General features: G+C 34.2%; 1 long non-coding RNA gene across 2 annotated transcripts in view; it reads right to left on the reverse strand.

The window, feature by feature from the left end:
• Positions 1–1,400: 1,400 nt before the first annotated feature.
• The window catches only part of LOC111091968, a 43,401-nt gene continuing 27,134 nt past the window's right edge, over positions 1,401–17,667 (reverse strand). Inside the window, exons 2-4 of one of the 2 annotated variants that reach the window (XR_005376823.1) lie at positions 10,086–10,198; positions 7,226–7,292; positions 1,401–2,143 (exon numbers count right to left, since the gene is read on the reverse strand). This is a non-coding gene — a long non-coding RNA (uncharacterized LOC111091968). The remainder of the gene's footprint in view (positions 2,144–7,225; positions 7,293–10,085; positions 10,199–17,667) is intronic. The other variant, XR_005376822.1, reaches the window with a different exon arrangement.

Consider the following 17,667-nt stretch of genomic DNA (forward strand, 5'->3'; position numbering starts at 1 on the left):
TGCCATATATATAAAATGGAATTTACTCAGCTATTAAAAAGAATGAAATCTTGCCATTTGAAGCAACAGAGATGGAGTAGAGAATATTATGCTTAGCAAAATATGCCAGTCAGAGAAAGATAAATATCATATGATTTCACTCATATGTGGAATTTAAGAAACAACACAAATGAGCAAAGGGAAGTAAAAGAGAGAGGGAAGCAAACCTAGAAAAATTATACTGAATGAACTGATGGTTACCAGAGCAGAGGGGACAGGGATTGAGTGAAATGGATGACCGGGATTAAGGAGTACACTTGCCATCATGATGAGAACTGAGTGATGTATGAGGTGTTGAATCACTATATTGTACGCTTGAAACTAATATTAAACTGTATGTCAACTACCTTGAATTTAAATAAAAACTTAAAAAAATAAGTGCACATCCTAGAGAAAACACTGAAAGATCATAAATTAATGAGCTCATTCACTAAGCAACTAGTTTGAAAGTTATAGAATAAAGCCAAAGAAAGTAGAAAGGTGGTTAGTAAAGATAAAAGACATAAATAACTAAAAGAGCAAATAGAAAAAATCAAAAAGGTAAAGAAAATAAAAAGCTATATCGGTAATTTTTTCCCCTTAAAACATAAGAATGAAGAAAATCATGTAAAATGCTACAAGTAATTGAATATGTGTGTTTTGTATATGGGTATCTGTTTTATTATTTTTTTGTATTTCAATGTTTGATATGTCCTATAAAATTTTTTAAAATGAGGGGATCCCTGGGTGGCCTAGCAGTTTTGCTCCTGGCTTTGGCCCAGGGAGTGATCCTGGAGTCCTGGGATCGAGTCCCACGTCAGGCTCCCTGCATGGAGCCTGCTTCTCCCTCTGCCTGTGTCTCTGCCTCTCTCTCTCTCTGTGTCTATCATAAATAAATAAAAAATAAATCTTAAAAAAAATAAAATGAAAGTATATAACCTAAAGATTTTCCCTTGTTCTTTATCCCTCATCTTTAACAATATAAAGAACTAAGAAAAGATAGAAACATCAAATAGGCTATCCTCAATAAAAGGAATATTTCTGTATATAATTAGAAAAAGACATGAGAAATCTGACAGGATAGTACATTTTAAAGCAGTTTTCTTTTTTCAATGGAAAAAAATATCTTTTAATACATTTATCACTGTATTCCTCTTTGTCTCTATTTAGGAGAAAAAAAAGAATTTTTTACTTTGGTGTATTGTATTGTGTTTATTATGAACAGCTTTTCTACATGGTTTGATGACTGATTATCCCTTCTATTCAGGGTGCTCTACCTCATAGTCCATTTACAGCCCCATCCCCATCCCCCCCCCCTCCTGGCCCCAATGGGAGGAGCTAAAATAAGGCAATCAGTCAAGGACCAACTTACTTTTCTTGACTTTAATTCTGAAGTTTCTCCTTATACCATTATGGTAACCTCAGGATAATTCATGCCATGCACAGAGGGATCTTGTTAGTCAAATTATTATCATCTGAAGTTGATTACATCTATTGAAAAAATTGTTTTTTATGCTTATTCTACCTCAGACACTGCTAAAAAATCTACCAGTGTTTCTTGAATTCATATTTGATACAAGGGGATTAAAGTAGCCCAATGTTTTTTTTTGGTCAGAACAAAAAATTCTTTCTTCTTTGGAATGAATTTAAGTCTTCCCTCCTTTCCTCCATACTTGCTTCTTCCTCTGTTTCTTCTCTGCAGGCTTTTCAAAGCACAGATGACTTAAAACTGTCATTTTTAAAAGAGAAGAACTGAATATGAAGAAGTTCCATCTCAAGTATTATCAAGAAGATAAATCTAATTACTAAAGTATTGTGAGGTCCTTGTTACAATGCAGTTTCACTATTTTAAAGAATATTTATGTATTGTTTTATGGTTTGAAAAATGTTCTCACATATATTTTATCATTTAAATTCACAGGGCTTTGTAAGGCAGATATCATAGCTCTGTTACAAATGCGAAAATTAATGTTCCATGGTTTCAAATGTGTAAGTTTATATTGTTATCAGTTGTAGAAGCAGGACTCAAGCCCCAGGGTTTCATTCCAGGTTCTGTGGTCTGTCACACATGCTGTTGCAGGTTGGTGACCTCATGGCTGGGTGGAAGGTGGTGGGGGCTGGGGAGCTGAAAGGGAGAAATGTTTCTTAGAAGCTTCTGTTGTGTCCTCAGTGATTTCTCCAGGTAAACCTTCCTGGTAAATAATCATTTCTAAGGACTTTAAAATTCTTTTATCTTGTATTTTTAACAGTAACAAAATTTTTTATAGCATAATTTTTTTAAAATCTCTAAATCCACTACTAAGAGATATATTTACCTATTTAAGATTTAAATAATATTATATTTAAGTACATGTGCATGCTAAGACCATTTAAACAGAACATGAATATATGAATTAGAAAATAAAAGCCTTAGTCTTCACATCAATAATTTTCCCCCTTAGTTTAATCATACTTAATAATTTCTGATGTACTCTTCCAAATCAATCATTTATCTATCTATCTATCTATCTATCTATCTATCTATCTATCTATCTATCATTATCTATCTATCTATCTATCATCTATTTACTATCTGTCTATCTATGGGTAGATATCCATCTATTTTTTTAAATCCTTCTATCACATGTGTGAATATATATACTTGTGGTTAATGTGAATATATTTATTACATGTTTTTTATATAAACGAGGTCATATGCTACATACCATTTGCCACCATTTTTTCACTTAATATACCTTGAAAATCTTTCCATATCAGGCAGTGGTTAGTGAGGTCAGTATCAAATCACTACTCTACATTGTCTTGTTCTGACCTTAGTCTTCCTTATTATTGTGTTCAGAATCATTTGATATTGTTATATTTGAGTTCCTTCTAAGATGTCTCACTCTGGAAAGCAAGTGGTTGGGTTTTTTTCCAACATGGCCTCTGCAGCATCCTTGGTACCATGTGCTTCTGGGTCATTCTGGGCACTTTATATTCAAGAAGAAGAGTGTCTTTCAGCTCCTCAATGGCAAGTCATCTGTTTATAATTGATTGTTCAATATGAGTAAGAGTCCCTTGAAGGGAGGAGCTGTTACAGATACTATGGACTGAATTGTGTTTTTCCATAATTCATATATTGAAGCCCTAACCTCTGATGTGATTGTTTCTGGAGATAGGATTTTTAGGAAGTATTTCAGGTTAAACAAAGTATTAAGGTGAAATCTTAATCCAGTAGGATTGTGAGCCTTATAAGAATAATGCTACATTACAAATAAGACTACTTCAGGAATCAAAATTTACTAATCCTGGTTTGCAGGGGATTATTTTATGTGTGGTCATGGTCATCTCAGAGCAGAAGTGAGCCTTTCTCCAGCAGGGATACACAGATTTGTTTGTCACATACCACTGTCAGCAGAAGAGGATGAGGATGCATCCCAGGCATTCTAGGAGAATCCTGGAAGCCTAAGTAGTTTATGCATGTTGGAAATTTTAATCCTTATATGTTTATCATAATATGTATGTAATTTGCATTCTACTTCCTAATATATCTACATTTATTTTTACATGAAATAACACTAAATTTAATTACCATGGGGTACAATTATTCCTTCAAAAAGATGGAAGAATAAGTTATGTTTACCTTTTAACTTTATTAATGGCCCCCTGTTGCCCCTACAACATAATATTGCATACCTACTGAGATATATATCCTGCCTCAAGAAACCCTGTAAATGAACTGCAGAAGGCCCAGAGGACAAAGAAGAAGGCTTTCCTCTGCACAGAAGGGAATTTTGCTGGCATCCCACAAAACTCAACAGAAAATGGATCACATTACCTTTCTAGATTTTGCCAGGGACAGTTCTTCAAAATTCTGTTCTGACTTTTGCCTTAATGCAGAAATCACAAAGATATAATTCAAATTTAAACAGCCTCCTGAGACAAAACACTGCTCAAGAGTGATGGAGTGAAGAGAACTCAAACACAAAGAAATTATCTGAAGCCCTGAAGCTGTTGCTACTAGTCTCCATCAGTTTCTAAGCACAGATTTGGACAGAAAGCTCTTTTCATCTTTTGAACAAGAGCCAGAAAGTAAACCACCTTCAACTGGACTAATGCCATTCATCTGGTTTTAAAACTTCCACTTCACAGTGGCTTTTCAGTATTGATGTGGTAGTGTGTATGCACAGGATTTAATGTGATCAGAAGGACTAGGATGATTCACTCAAGCAATGCAATACATACTCTTTGTCATTGTGTAACCTTCACACAGTCTCTTTATCCTGGAAAGGCAATGTTGCATATATTCCTTATAGAAAAGCATTCACAGTAAGTGGTATAGTGCATTCTTATCTCTTTTATCTGTTCCTTCAAGTGTATGAAAGTTATGTCTGGGGCACTGCAGAATTAAAAACAATGATAATTTAGCACAGCCAATTTTTTGGCAAAAAAAAAAAAAAAAAGCATATTCTTAAGAGTGTTCTGAGGGAAATGTGCATGGTACTGTTGTGATGGTCATGGATCGGGGACTGTCCTGATTTGGGATCAGAATAAGATAGCTTATAGCAAATTATGAATCATGCGAAGATCTTATCTGATTCTTACTGGGTCTTTCAGTTTGAAGAGCATACAGGAAAGGAGTAATTTCTAATTTGCAGAGAAATTAGAAAGCCTATACATAGAATCCATCCATCCATCCATCCATCCATCCATCCATCCATCCATCCAGGCTTCCATTAACTTATTCTTTCATATTAAATGGTTTATGAAGGTCAGATAAAATTTCTCATTTTCACATATATAATCAAAACAACTTTGCAGGCCAATTATTGCTTTTAAAAACCACAAGATGTGAAGATCTGTTAATTGTCTGAATTCAGATTGAAGTAATCTTTTAATAAGAAAAATAAAATCAGTAAAACAACTGAAAATAGAACTTTTTTGAAATAAAACAAAAATGATATCCTAAAGGTGTTTGCAATGAGAAACAAACACAACAAAAACAAACACATGAAACAAAAGACCATTACAAAACTGTGTGTCCTAAAGATAATTATTTTCAGAATTGTTTGTGTATACACCATACATTTAGTACTTTAACAGTGGTTGTCAAACTATGTTTCCTTGAAACACTGATATTCATCTAGCTAGACTGAGGTCATCTATTCTTAAATCATAACTGTCATATTTTTCCAACCATGTGAATTATTTGTCACCAGTACACAAGAAGATAATAACAGAAATTGAAAGTAAGTAGTTGAAAATTTTGGTAGTAAAGTAATTTAATGTCTGTTTAGTCTATTAATAAAACTAAACAGGGTTTGTATTTTATTTATCTTTGATTTTTATTTCATTTTTCTAATAATTCACTTATATTGCATTTTACTAAAATATCAGCCCATGATGGATTGGGAACAAAACAAAATAAAGCAACAATAACATCAACTAAAAACTGTCACACTAGTTAGCAAAACTTTGTTCTAGACTTCTCTTGATTAAACTGGAGTTTGAAGAAACTCCAAAAACCCTTTGGAAAGGACATTTTCCAAAGCTCACCATCTCCATGACACACGCTCACATTCATTTAGCACATTAACTTATTTCAGAGCAAGGCCAAGGGTAAAAGTCTCTCCTCTAATATGATCTAAGCTTTAATAACATTTTATATCTTCACTGAACAAAGGCTATTTAATTTTGTTTTTTTAAATTATTTTATATAAAGAGAACATACTTATTTAAAAAACACTTTCTAATAACAAAGTATACCTGACTCTTGAATTGACATTGTACTGCAGCCTATAAATCATAATGATGATAATAATTTTTAATAAAATATATCTTCCATTGTTCCTGACAGAGTAACAATATCTTTACTGACACTTGTGACACACTATCTCATTGGTGATGTCAGCGAGGGGGCTGCTTGGTACAAAATGCAGAAAAATCTACTTTTACCTGCCTGCTGCTCTGATGGGCCAGTGCTCCCAGAGGCTGACTCATCACCTATTAGGAGAAGTTTCTGAGGATTTGTCAAAGCTTTTGCCACATTTGAGGTGCAGAGAGCCTGAGTCCCCTGGGAGCCTCTGAGATTTGGAACCAGAGCTTCCTGCTGGCCTAATACAAGCAGCAACCCCTCGAGATACTTATTAAAATCACACAGGGATGCTTACAAATAAGGCTCTTGAGTATGGCCATGATAATGACCAGACTCCAGGCTGAATTTGGGGTATTTCAGCCAAAGAAGTTAGGATTTTTTAAAATAAGACTTTGTGAAAGTTGGAGGGAAATTCAGCTGGAAACTCTGTTTGAAGTCCTCAGTAAATCCAGCCCATTCATGTCTTCTCCACATCCTGTAGAGAGATCTTCTAAAGGGAGGACCTCCTTTGAAATTCATAGGAGTTTGTTTGATAAGCTTAATGGGATGTGGAAAATATAAGAGATAGGATGCCAGCAGAGAACAGCAAGCAGGGAATGGAACCAACAAAGTACTGTTCTCCACATTTGATTGAGAAGATTACTGCTTTCTCTTCTCTTGTGGACTGAACTGTCTCCTCTCAAATTTACATGTTGAGACCTTAACCCCAGTACCTCAGAATGTGACTGAATTTGGAGGTAGAACCTTGAAAGAGATAATTATGTCAAAATGAAGTAGTTAACATGGGCCCAAATCATATCTGACTGGTGTCCTTATAAGAAGAAGAGATTAGGGATCCCTGGGTGGCGCAGCGGTTTGGCGCCTGCCTTTGGCCCAGGGCGCGATCCTGGAGACCCGGGATCGAATCCCACGTCGGGTTCCCGGTACATGGAGCCTGCTTCTCCCTCTGCCTATGTCTCTGCCTCTCTCTCTCTCTCTCTCTCTCTCTGTGACTATCATAAATAATAAATAAAAAAAATTAAAAAAAAAAAAAGAAGAAGAGATTAGACAGACACCAGGGACACTCATGCACAGAGGATGATCACGTGAGACACAGGGAGAAGGCAAGGAGAGAGGCATCAGAAGAAGCCAAACCTGCTGACTGGGTAGCTTAAGCCTCTAGAATTGTGAGAAATAAATTTCTGTTGCTTACCATCCAGTGTGTGGTGTTTTTTTATGGCAGTCCTAGCAAATGAATGTGCTTACATAAGCTGATTGCCAATGAAACTATGCTCTGCTTTTGTGTTTCATGTTGTTTGGTCAGAAGATGAACAATAGATAAACACATTTAAGAATATGAATATATGGACATACCTGTGATGTGACAGTTAAGTATTGTAACTGGGTCTACATGCCACCAAATTCATTCCACATAGCTTTCCTGTATAAACAGAATAGTCCATCTTTGCAGACTGATTTGAGATTGGTGATTGAAATTAGTAACTAAGAGGTTGCCTTTGGATCTCAAGCCTGGCATAACTTGTGAAGAACTAGATGCACATAAAAGAACTGATCTGTAGGGATTTTCCAAGATGGATGGCAGTGACAAGAATAGGTTTTTAAACTCTGGTCATTGTATACAATTTATGTCAGAAGCTACGACGTGAGCAAAACCTAAAAGACAGGTTCAATATGCCTTCAAAATAAAAAGCCTCCCTCTCATTGGTGAAATCATCTTCCCATTTTCATATTTGGACTGATAGTTTTCTTCTTAGTTTTGACTTTGGAATGATTTTAAAAATGTGTCATAGTTACTATTACTGTAGAAGAAAATGTCCAAGTATATACATTTCAGAGGTTAGTTGTAATATTCATTTATTTATGGATTCAACAAATATTTATTTAGTACCTACTATTTTAGTACACTACCATTTATTACTACTTTAGTACCAACATTATGGTAAATTCCTGGAAACATTGTTCATGTTTTTCTGAAATTAGAATTTCTAAAGTGGGGCAGCCCAGGTGGCTCAGCGGTTTGGTGCCGCCTTCAGCCCAGGGTGTGATCCTGAAGGCCCGGGATCAAGTCCCACGTCAGGCTCCCTGTACGGAGCCTGCTTCTCCCTCTGTCTCTTTCTCTGTCTCTGTGTGTCTCATGAATAAATAAATAAAATCTTTTAAAAAAAGATTTTCTAACGTGTCTGAGAGGGCTATGCAGGCAGGAGAATGGAAAATGGTAAGCAATCCATCTAATAAACATGAGCATAGTAGACTCTCTGAAAAAGAGAATATTGGAAGATAAGGGCTTCTTACAAAAGGTCTAAATGATGAAAATAAAAAGCCCCGTGAAGAGCTAAGGCAAGGCAGTGTCAAAAGGGGAAATGTAAAAAAAAACCAAGATGCAGATGCATGTGTTTAAGGAACAGAATGGGGAGGGCAATGTATCTGAAAAAAAGAAGATAGAGAATGATAGAAGGTGAGGTCAACTTTGTCTTATTGAGCTATAGAATTAGAGTTACTCTAAGAGCATTTAAAAGCTATTAAAAAAGAGGGCTTTATGGAAGCAGACAAATATTTTTTAAACATTTTTTCATTTGGCTAATATTTTTGACATATCATCTTGGTGGTGATCCTTCAAGGGGCTGCTTGGCTTAAATGGCATAAGAATAATAGCAGGAGATAATGGAGATTAATATAATTTGCTCACCTTCCTGGAAAGCTCTAAAGGAATGGCATGCCATGCTGAAGGAATTTAAATTACTTTCAGCAGTTTCAAGGGAGCCATTTAAAGTTTCAAGTGGAACAATAACATGATCAGAACTATTCCCTGAGGAAATAAATAAGGCAGAGGAGAATGTGATATACTAGACTAGACTATCTTGGCTTGGAGAGTCAAGTCAAGAGGTTCTTTCAGTAACTCTGTAGAGGATGTGAAAGATGTTTTTGCCAATGTAGTGTCAATGGGGAATAAAATGAGAATGTGGTATTAAAGTTATTGCAAAGGTAGCATCTGTTGATTAGTAACAGGCTGGTGGGTAAGTGACAATGCTGAATCCAGTGTGAAAGCTTCTGGATATCTTAACTGATGATAACATTATTAATACATAGTGGGACAAAAAAGAGGAGCAGGTTTGAAGTTAGAAATGGAACTATCTCTACTTACACATCAAATACACACAAACAGTGCTGATTAACACAAATATTTGGTCTATATGAGAATAGGATGGGCTTCCTAACAAAACATGGGTATTATCAGTGTTCACACCCTCCATCAATGTATAATTAATATTTATGGACCACCAACATGGTGCAATCAACTGTTTTCTGCAGGTAAGTACACAGTTGAGATACAAGGAACACTAAAAGTAGTGTTTTACTATTTTTATAATTTTCAACTTTTATAATGTAGGTAATGGTGGCTAGTTGTTTACAAAAATGACCAGGATTATATACCTCCTTATATCCATGACCCTTTGAAGTAGAACTGTGGCTTCCCTCAAAAAGGTAGAATCTATTTCTCCACCTCATGAATTTGGGCTGGCTATGATTTGCTTTGACCAATAGAATGTGGGAGAAGTAACTTTGTAACAGTTTTGAGATGAGGCCTCACTCTCTCTCTAAACTATTTCCCTGATATGTGAATAAGGCTGGGCCAGCTTGTTGAATGAAGAAGTATATGATGATCAGTTACATCTGGGGGCCATTCAAACATCATACATATACGTGAAGCTCCCTTAGACCAGGAAGGCTCAAACAACATGTCTGTCAGCTAACAGCCCACAATTAGGAATCTCAGTCAAAATCATCCAAGTCTGCTTATATTTCCATAATTGTCCAGCATTGGTGAACACTAATAATATATAGCTTTTTTAGATGACTAAGTGTTTGGATTGTTGTCATACAGAAATAGATAACTAGTACAGAGTAATAAACTGTAGAAAAGATTTGAAATATAGATAAAAGAAAAAAGATAATTAAAATCATGCATATTTACATTCAGTTAAGATATTAGCTCTATTATGGTACAATTAAATTCTTTCAGTTATGTACTCAAAATGCTATGTTGGACTGAATCTTTTTATCCCTGAAAATTCATATTTCAAAGCCATATTCTCCAATATGATGATGTTTTGAAATGAAGACTTTGAGCCATAATTAGATTTGGATGAAGTCATGGAGTAGAGCTTACATGATAGGATTGGTGGTCTTATAAAGGAAGGAAGAGAGCTCTCACCAGAATCTGACTATGCAGGCACCTCAGTTTCACACTTCCCAAACTCCAGAACTGTGATAAATAAACAATTTTTGTTCAAGCCATGTAGTCTATGATATTCTTGTTATAGAAACCTGAATTGTGTAAGACACAAAATGAAAATGTGTTAAGACTCTCAATACTTTGTTTTAAATCAACTTTTTCATTTCATAAACAATATGCATTTTTCCATGAGAATAAATCCATTTTTACATGTAGTTTATCATTCATACTCTACTCATAGCCTATAAATTCATATCTTGAATTCTCTGTTTGTTTTATTCTACACTTAGTATAATTATTTTGTTTAGTGGCTTCTTTAATAGAGAAGTGAGGGCCAGGTAAAATGGTACATTTATCAGGCAATTCATACAAAATGTCCAACATCTTAGCAGAAAATAGTACATAGTTTTGTCTGGAATAGCTGTGGAAGTAGGAGAAATGCTTTTAAGAGAAGGAAAATATGAACTAAGTTATATTAAAGATGTCAAGTTTGGTGAATTGTGATCTAATGAAGGTCATGAGCTATAATAACTAGACAGTCTAGAGGAAGCCAAACGCTGAGTTATCAGTATTTTTCATTTGTCAGATCAAAGGCAAAATGTTTTCTTTTTTAATAGAAAAGGAACGAGTGGCAATGTTAATTAAAAAGAAAAAAAGAACTTGCATTTTCCCATTTTGGGATGATGATGCAGGCAGAGTTGAAAAGTTGTATGATGTTACAAAGAGATCCAATTATTTGATCTTCTATAAAGGATAGATCTGGCATAAATAGTCAAGAAGAAATTGTTTTTGGCAAGCGTTTATTAGACACTTGAATGTTTATGATATTGTTTGATGAATTTATATTGCACAATAACTGCATGAGTCTTCTGTGTACAAGTAATTATGCATTTTATATCCTATCTCTGATTCTTTTTTCTCAGGCCTCAGTGCTCAAGGTGTCTTTCATAAGGGACACTGATAGTCTAGTTATTGTTTTCACATTGTTATTCTTTGGTGGGAATAGTGCCCCCAAAGAGAAAAATCAACCAATAAATAAACCTTTATGGACATACATTTTTAGTGAGACATTAGGAAGAAGAGGAATTCAAAAAGTACAAAGAGCTTATGGGCCTTGAAAAGGTCCCCTGTTTTTAAAAGTTTGTAAAATACCTACTCATGCCCTTGAGTTCAGTCAAGACATATGCAAAACTTTGAGATGCAAAACTAACAGGAAAGTTGAATGAATCCCTGGGGCTATAAAAGGGGGCCAGGTGTGTGTGTGGGGAAATAGTCAAATGAGAATATTTGAAAAATAGTAAAATATCACTATGCATAACTATATGTTAATATATTTTAAAATTTAGATGAAGTGTTTCTGGAGAAATGTAAAATGTCCACATTGATGATAAAAATAGAGTATTTCAATAGAAAAATATTTTAAAAATCAGAATATTATTAGTTCCCTCTGCATACACATACAAGAAACCCTGTATTGCATAGACTTTATATTTTTTGTCTATCAAACATTCAAAGAATAGTTAATCCATACCTCATATAAATTATTTTAGAAAATAAAAAGAGAAATTTCCTCTTCTTATTTTGTAAGGCTAAATATAAATTGGATTCCAAAAGTGGGTAAGGGAAGGACAAGCAAAGATAATTTAATTTATTATCAAAAAGCCAGAAATTCTCAATAAAATGTATCACTTAATTAAAACATTCATTAAGTAATATTTTGTGATAGAACCGAGTCTTTCCCAGGAACAGAAGGAACAATTTAACAGCATAAAATATATTAGTGTAGTTTAGTATATAAAAGAAAATAATTTATCTTAATACATTTGAAAAATACATTTAATATTGTTCAGCATTTGCTAAGATAAAAATGATCAGAAAAGTACAAGTAGAAGACAGCTTCCTAAATTTGAAAGTTATAGATCAAAACCTTAAACAGACATCTTATTTTATATAAATCTTTGGGCTTATCTGCTTTAATAATGAAAAGCTGACAATTCTTTTTATCATTCTCACTGCTCAATATAGTTTTGCAGGTACCAACCAATGCAATAAAACAAGAAAAAAACAAAATGAACCCTTAAGATTACTTGAAAGCATAAGATGAGGGAGAAAGAAATAAAATGCTCATTTGTAGCAGAAAATATGATCATCTACATATAAAAATTAAACTCCACATACAAACTATGTAATCAGTAAGAAAGTCCAAGAAGATCAAATTACAGAAGTCAATAAAATTTCTATATACTAACAAAAATAAATGAGAAGTTTAGTTAAAAATACAATGTGATTTGCAATAAAACAAAACTATCAATTAACTAAAGAATTAACTTATTGGGATTTTCAAGGGTCTATGAAAAGATTTCAATATACACTTTGAATTCACAGGGAGAAAATCTTAGAGAAATATGAAGAAACACCTCATTCATGGAATTGATGACCTAAGATTATAAAAATGTTAATTTACATTACTGAATCTACAAACTCAATTTAAATTCCAGATTTCAAAGGTTTCATTGAGAAATTTGACTACTTTTTTGTAAGTTGATATAAAAGAATAGATTTCTATGGAAGCTAGGGCAATTTTCAAAAATAAAAGCGTGAAGATGAAATCCATTATTTTAAGTTAAAGATGCTCTATAAAGCCAAAGTATTTTCAAGGGGTGGCATTGATGTGGCAACATAAAAACAGACCAATGGAAAAGATTAGAGAACTTCTCAAAAATGCATATGGTAAATGACATACGGTAGAGTTGGCAACACAAAGCAGTGAGTAAACAATATATTATTTAAACAGATGGTATTGGGAGAACTGAGACATGCTATTTTTTCCAGAAAAACATAGTTTTATTTCTAATCCACACAACATAAATTGGAATTAAAGTTACAAAACTAATACAATAAAAATGTTAAGGAATATGTAATTTGAGTTATTTTTTAAGGTGTCATTCTTGTCCCTGTTGATTTTATAATAACCTTTTATGCTTTTGTAACCCAACAAATTTTCTAAAGGTTCCCACAACTTTAGCTTGCCATGGTCACTGATGTTCTTTAGCCTGTCACCCCTCTGTCAACAGTTACGCTTTATTTTTGCTTTGTACCATATCTCTGGGTACGTTGCAGCAAAGCTTCCTTTCTGTAGTCTACGTTACTGTCGTAAGCAGTCCCTACTGTGGCCATTACACTATTCTCCCTGTGAATTTAGGCTCTATCAGAGAGCTTGGTAATGTGCGTCCTGCATCCTCCCAACCAACCTCCATTACTTGCCCTTCCAGGGTAGCTCAGGACAAGTAATGACAAAATCAAACCTGAATCCTAGAACAGAAAAGCCCACTTTCTTTTGTGTGAGGAAAGGGTAGAGTCAAAGACTAGGAGAATATCACCGTTTTATATTGGTGCTCCTTATACCTCCCAGAAATTGGTGCAAATGTCTTTATTGATTAGCCGGGCACTGATGTCAACCTGGCTTCTTGACCTCAGGACTTCCCATACTATTTATTATGTTAAAGAATCAAAGGGGCTCTATGCACAGAATTTCATAAATTTATTTGCCCTTGGATTTTTGTTTCTTAGAGTATTGTATGAAACACTATTTGAGGGAGTCCAATTTTGGAATTTCTAAACTAATGAATTGCTTTATTTCATTAGCAGTTGTCATTATATGGCTAACTTCAACTCAGAAACAGAGCTACACATAAATTATTTGATATCCCAGAATTCATGCAATCCCAGAACAGAGTTGTTATTTCTAATGCCCTTCCTAATCATTTATCTCCAATGATGAAATAGTGACATCTTCCAGTTTTTCCAGATACAGCAGAAGAAATTGATTCTGTCACATGGCTAACTAGGAATCAATACTGTTTGATCTTGTGCAATTCGCTGGTAATTTGCTCAATTAGTTCTTACAGAAGCATGCTATTCACTCTGGAGAATGTAGTAATTTTGTGTTAAGTGCAATTTGGAATGAAAACTGAGGTTTCCTTACAGGTAAAAGTGAGTTTTTTCTTATTATTACTATTATTTATAGTAATATTAAGTAACAGGATCCCAATAATTGTCAATAATTAGTTAATATTTAAAAACTTTAAAGTCATAGTTTTCTTAATAGGGAAACAGGCTTTTGTCAGATTCTTTATGTCATCGTCAAACATAACCCATCTAGCAACACATTTGAAGAGAAGTAAGTGAAAGTGGATACAAGTCTTTTCAAATTTAACTTTTGTGGTGATAATAATTTATGTTTATATAGTCTATAAGTACAAAACAAAGCTTTTATAGAATTCTAGACTGGAGTAAAAGATGAACCTAATTGTAAGGAGAAACATTAAAAGACATCAAAAAGTGTTTTGGATGCCTCTCATGGGAAGATGAGAAGCTAAAAGATATTATGAACCTATTTTTCTCAATGTTTTTCCAGTAGGCTAGAAATTTATAACTTCCACCCTATTACTTTAAGTGTGTATAGAGGAAGATAAGAAAGTGACAACTACAGGGATGCCTGGATGGCTCAGCGGTTGAGTGGTTGAGTGTCTGCCTTCAGCTCAGGTCCTGATCCCGGGATTCGGGATTGAGTCCTGCATCCATTGCTCCCCGCAAGGAGCCCGTTTCTCCCTCTGCCTGTGTCTCTGCCTCTCTTTCTCTCTCTGTGTCTCTCACGAATAAATAAATAAAATCTTTAAAACAAAAACAAAGTGACAACTACATATATATACATATACTTATTAAATATAGATAACAAAGTGACAACTATATATAAAGCTATATGTATATATCTTTATTAAATATAAACAAATGTGACAAATGACAATATCATGAACTTACATATGTGTAAGAGATAAACATAAAATTGAGCAGACAAGTATACTTTTAGTAGCCAAAAACTGGAAACTGCCCAAATATCTATTAATGATGCAATAGATAAGTCAATTGTGGTATATCTATGCATTAAAGTATCAGAGAAAAATGAAACTGAATGAACTACCAATATGTATATAACACAGCATGCACAAATTTCACAGATGTAATATTAGGTAAAATGAGTCAGCCACAAACAACCACATTTTATATGTGTATCTCCTTTATTATAATTTACGTAGGTAGGCATAAATAAATTATGGTGTTGGAAATAAAAATATCCTATAAATTTGGGGAGATAGGAAGAGTAGTGATTTAGAGAGAATACAGATGTGCGTGTCTTTTGAAATATTAATATTCTTTTTTAATCTGAATTGTGATTATAAGTAGATTGCATATCATAGATAATTCATTCTCTACATTAATTTTGTGTACTTTCCTTAAAAAACGCTATATATTTTTTATGAAAAGTAATGATATTTTTAATATTAAAAATCTAGCACAATTTAAGCACCTGACTCATCCAAATATTTTTTCCCTTTTTTGAGCCATGTGCTTATATTTACTGATGACTCTCAAAGTGTATTTATGTAAACGGAAGGTCTGCAAAGCTTTCTTTCCCTTTATTTTTAATTTTTAAAAAATTTTAAAGATTTATGTATTTATGAGAGAGAGAGAGAGAGAGAGAGAGAGAGAGAATGTAGATGGGGGTAGAGGGAAAGCATCTCAAGCACACTCCCTGCTGAGCATGTAGCCTGACACAGTACTGGCTAAGATCATGACCTGAGCTAAAACCAAGAGTCAGACACTTAATTGACTGAGCCAACTAGGTGCCTCTATTAAAAAAAAATTAAATTCTTATTTAAATTCCAGTCAGTAAATATACAGTGCAATATTACTTTCAGGTGCAGAATTTACTGACTTAACACACTTGGTGATCATCACAAGTGCACTTCTTAATCCCCATCATCTAGTTCATCCATCCCCCTGAGGGGATATCCGGTTACCTCTCCTCTGGTAACCATCAGTTTGTTCTCTGTATTTAAGGGTCTGTTTCTTGGTTTATCTCTCTCTTTTTTTTCCCAACAGACACATGGGAAGATGCTCGACATTGCTCATCATCAGGGAAATGCAAATCAAAACTACAAGGAGGTATCTCCTTACACCTGTCAGAATGGCTAAAATCAACAACACAAGAAACAACAGGCATTGGCAAGGATTCAGAGAAGGGGGAACCCTCTCACACTGTTGGTGGGAATGCAAACTGGTACTGCTACTCTGGAAAACATATAGAGGTTCCTCAAAAAAGTTAAAAATGTAACTACCCTATTATCCAGCAATTACACTACTATGTACTTACCCAAAGAATACAAAAATGCTAATCTGAAGGGATACATGTACCACAATGTTTATAGCAGCATATCAAACAATAGCTAAATTATAGGAAAATGTCATGTATTTTAAAAAGAGTTTAACAACCCCACCTAAAAAAAGCATGGTAGATGGGGGTAGACCATTCTGATTTCAAATCCTGAATCTTCTACTCATTAGTGTCTATGGCCTTGGGAAAATGTTATTTAACCCTCAGGATCTTGGTTTTCTCATTTGTAAAATGGAATTTAGTATAACCATTAGATATTATGTCATGGGACTTAGTGGGATTGCATGTAATAAGTGCCTTTGCTTCAGTGGGACTTTAATAAAATAAATAAAAGTTAATCACCCACCTTCTAAACATACTGTTTCATGACAGTATGCTGATAGCCATGAGAAGGAAGGCCATGTGGTCACATTATCCTGCCATCTGGAAAACTGAGATTCTAAACCAACTGGACTAGGAAAACAAAGTTTACTACACACTTGTTGATACCCATGATTGCTTGACTACTGTCAATCTATCCAGCATGGCCCATCAGAAGGCATAGCAAGGAACATGATTATAAAAATAGGTAGATTAAGAAGTATTGGCTGAAAAACTCAATTTGATTCATAGACCAACATTAATCTATCAATTAAATTTAGGTCCTAACACTGATCTATTAATGAGCTAAGTCCATAGCTTCATTTGGATTATATATTCACTCTCAAGAGGATCCACCAAGTTTGCTCTTTTTTGCATGTTTACATCATGCATTTGACAGTGACATTCAGTGAAAATCATGCTGATTTCACCAACTTTCCCACTATTTTTTTTCTGTTCTGAGGTTAAAACTAAAATCCACATTACATTTAGTTGTATGACTCCTTAGTCTCCTCCAAACTGGATAATTTCTCACTCTTTTATGACTTTGACCCTTTTTCAGAAAACAGATCACTATTTCTCTCTCTCCTCAATTTGGGAGAGTTATGATTAGATTGAAGTTATGCTGTACTGAGAATTATTCCCTAGATGCAATATGTTCTCCACTGTACATCATGCCAGTGGGTACATTATATTGATATGCCTTATTCCTGATGATGTTAAATTTGGTCACATGGTTAAGGTGGCATCTGCTGCCATGCTTTTCTTTTTCCCCTATAGAGTGCCTGTTTTCCCTTTGCAATTTATAAATATTGGGGTGGGGTAATATTTGGAAGCTGCAAATATCCTTTTTCTACTTCCACTTTTACCTACTTAGTTTAAGCATGGGTCCTGAGGCAGCAGTTAGTACCCTAGTGTTCTGTAGGTACATTTCTGTTATTTTTTTTTATTTCTTCTACATTTAAT

Source organism: Canis lupus, chromosome 23, assembly GCF_011100685.1.
Source record: "Canis lupus familiaris isolate Mischka breed German Shepherd chromosome 23, alternate assembly UU_Cfam_GSD_1.0, whole genome shotgun sequence".
Classification (NCBI taxonomy): domain Eukaryota; kingdom Metazoa; phylum Chordata; class Mammalia; order Carnivora; family Canidae; genus Canis; species Canis lupus.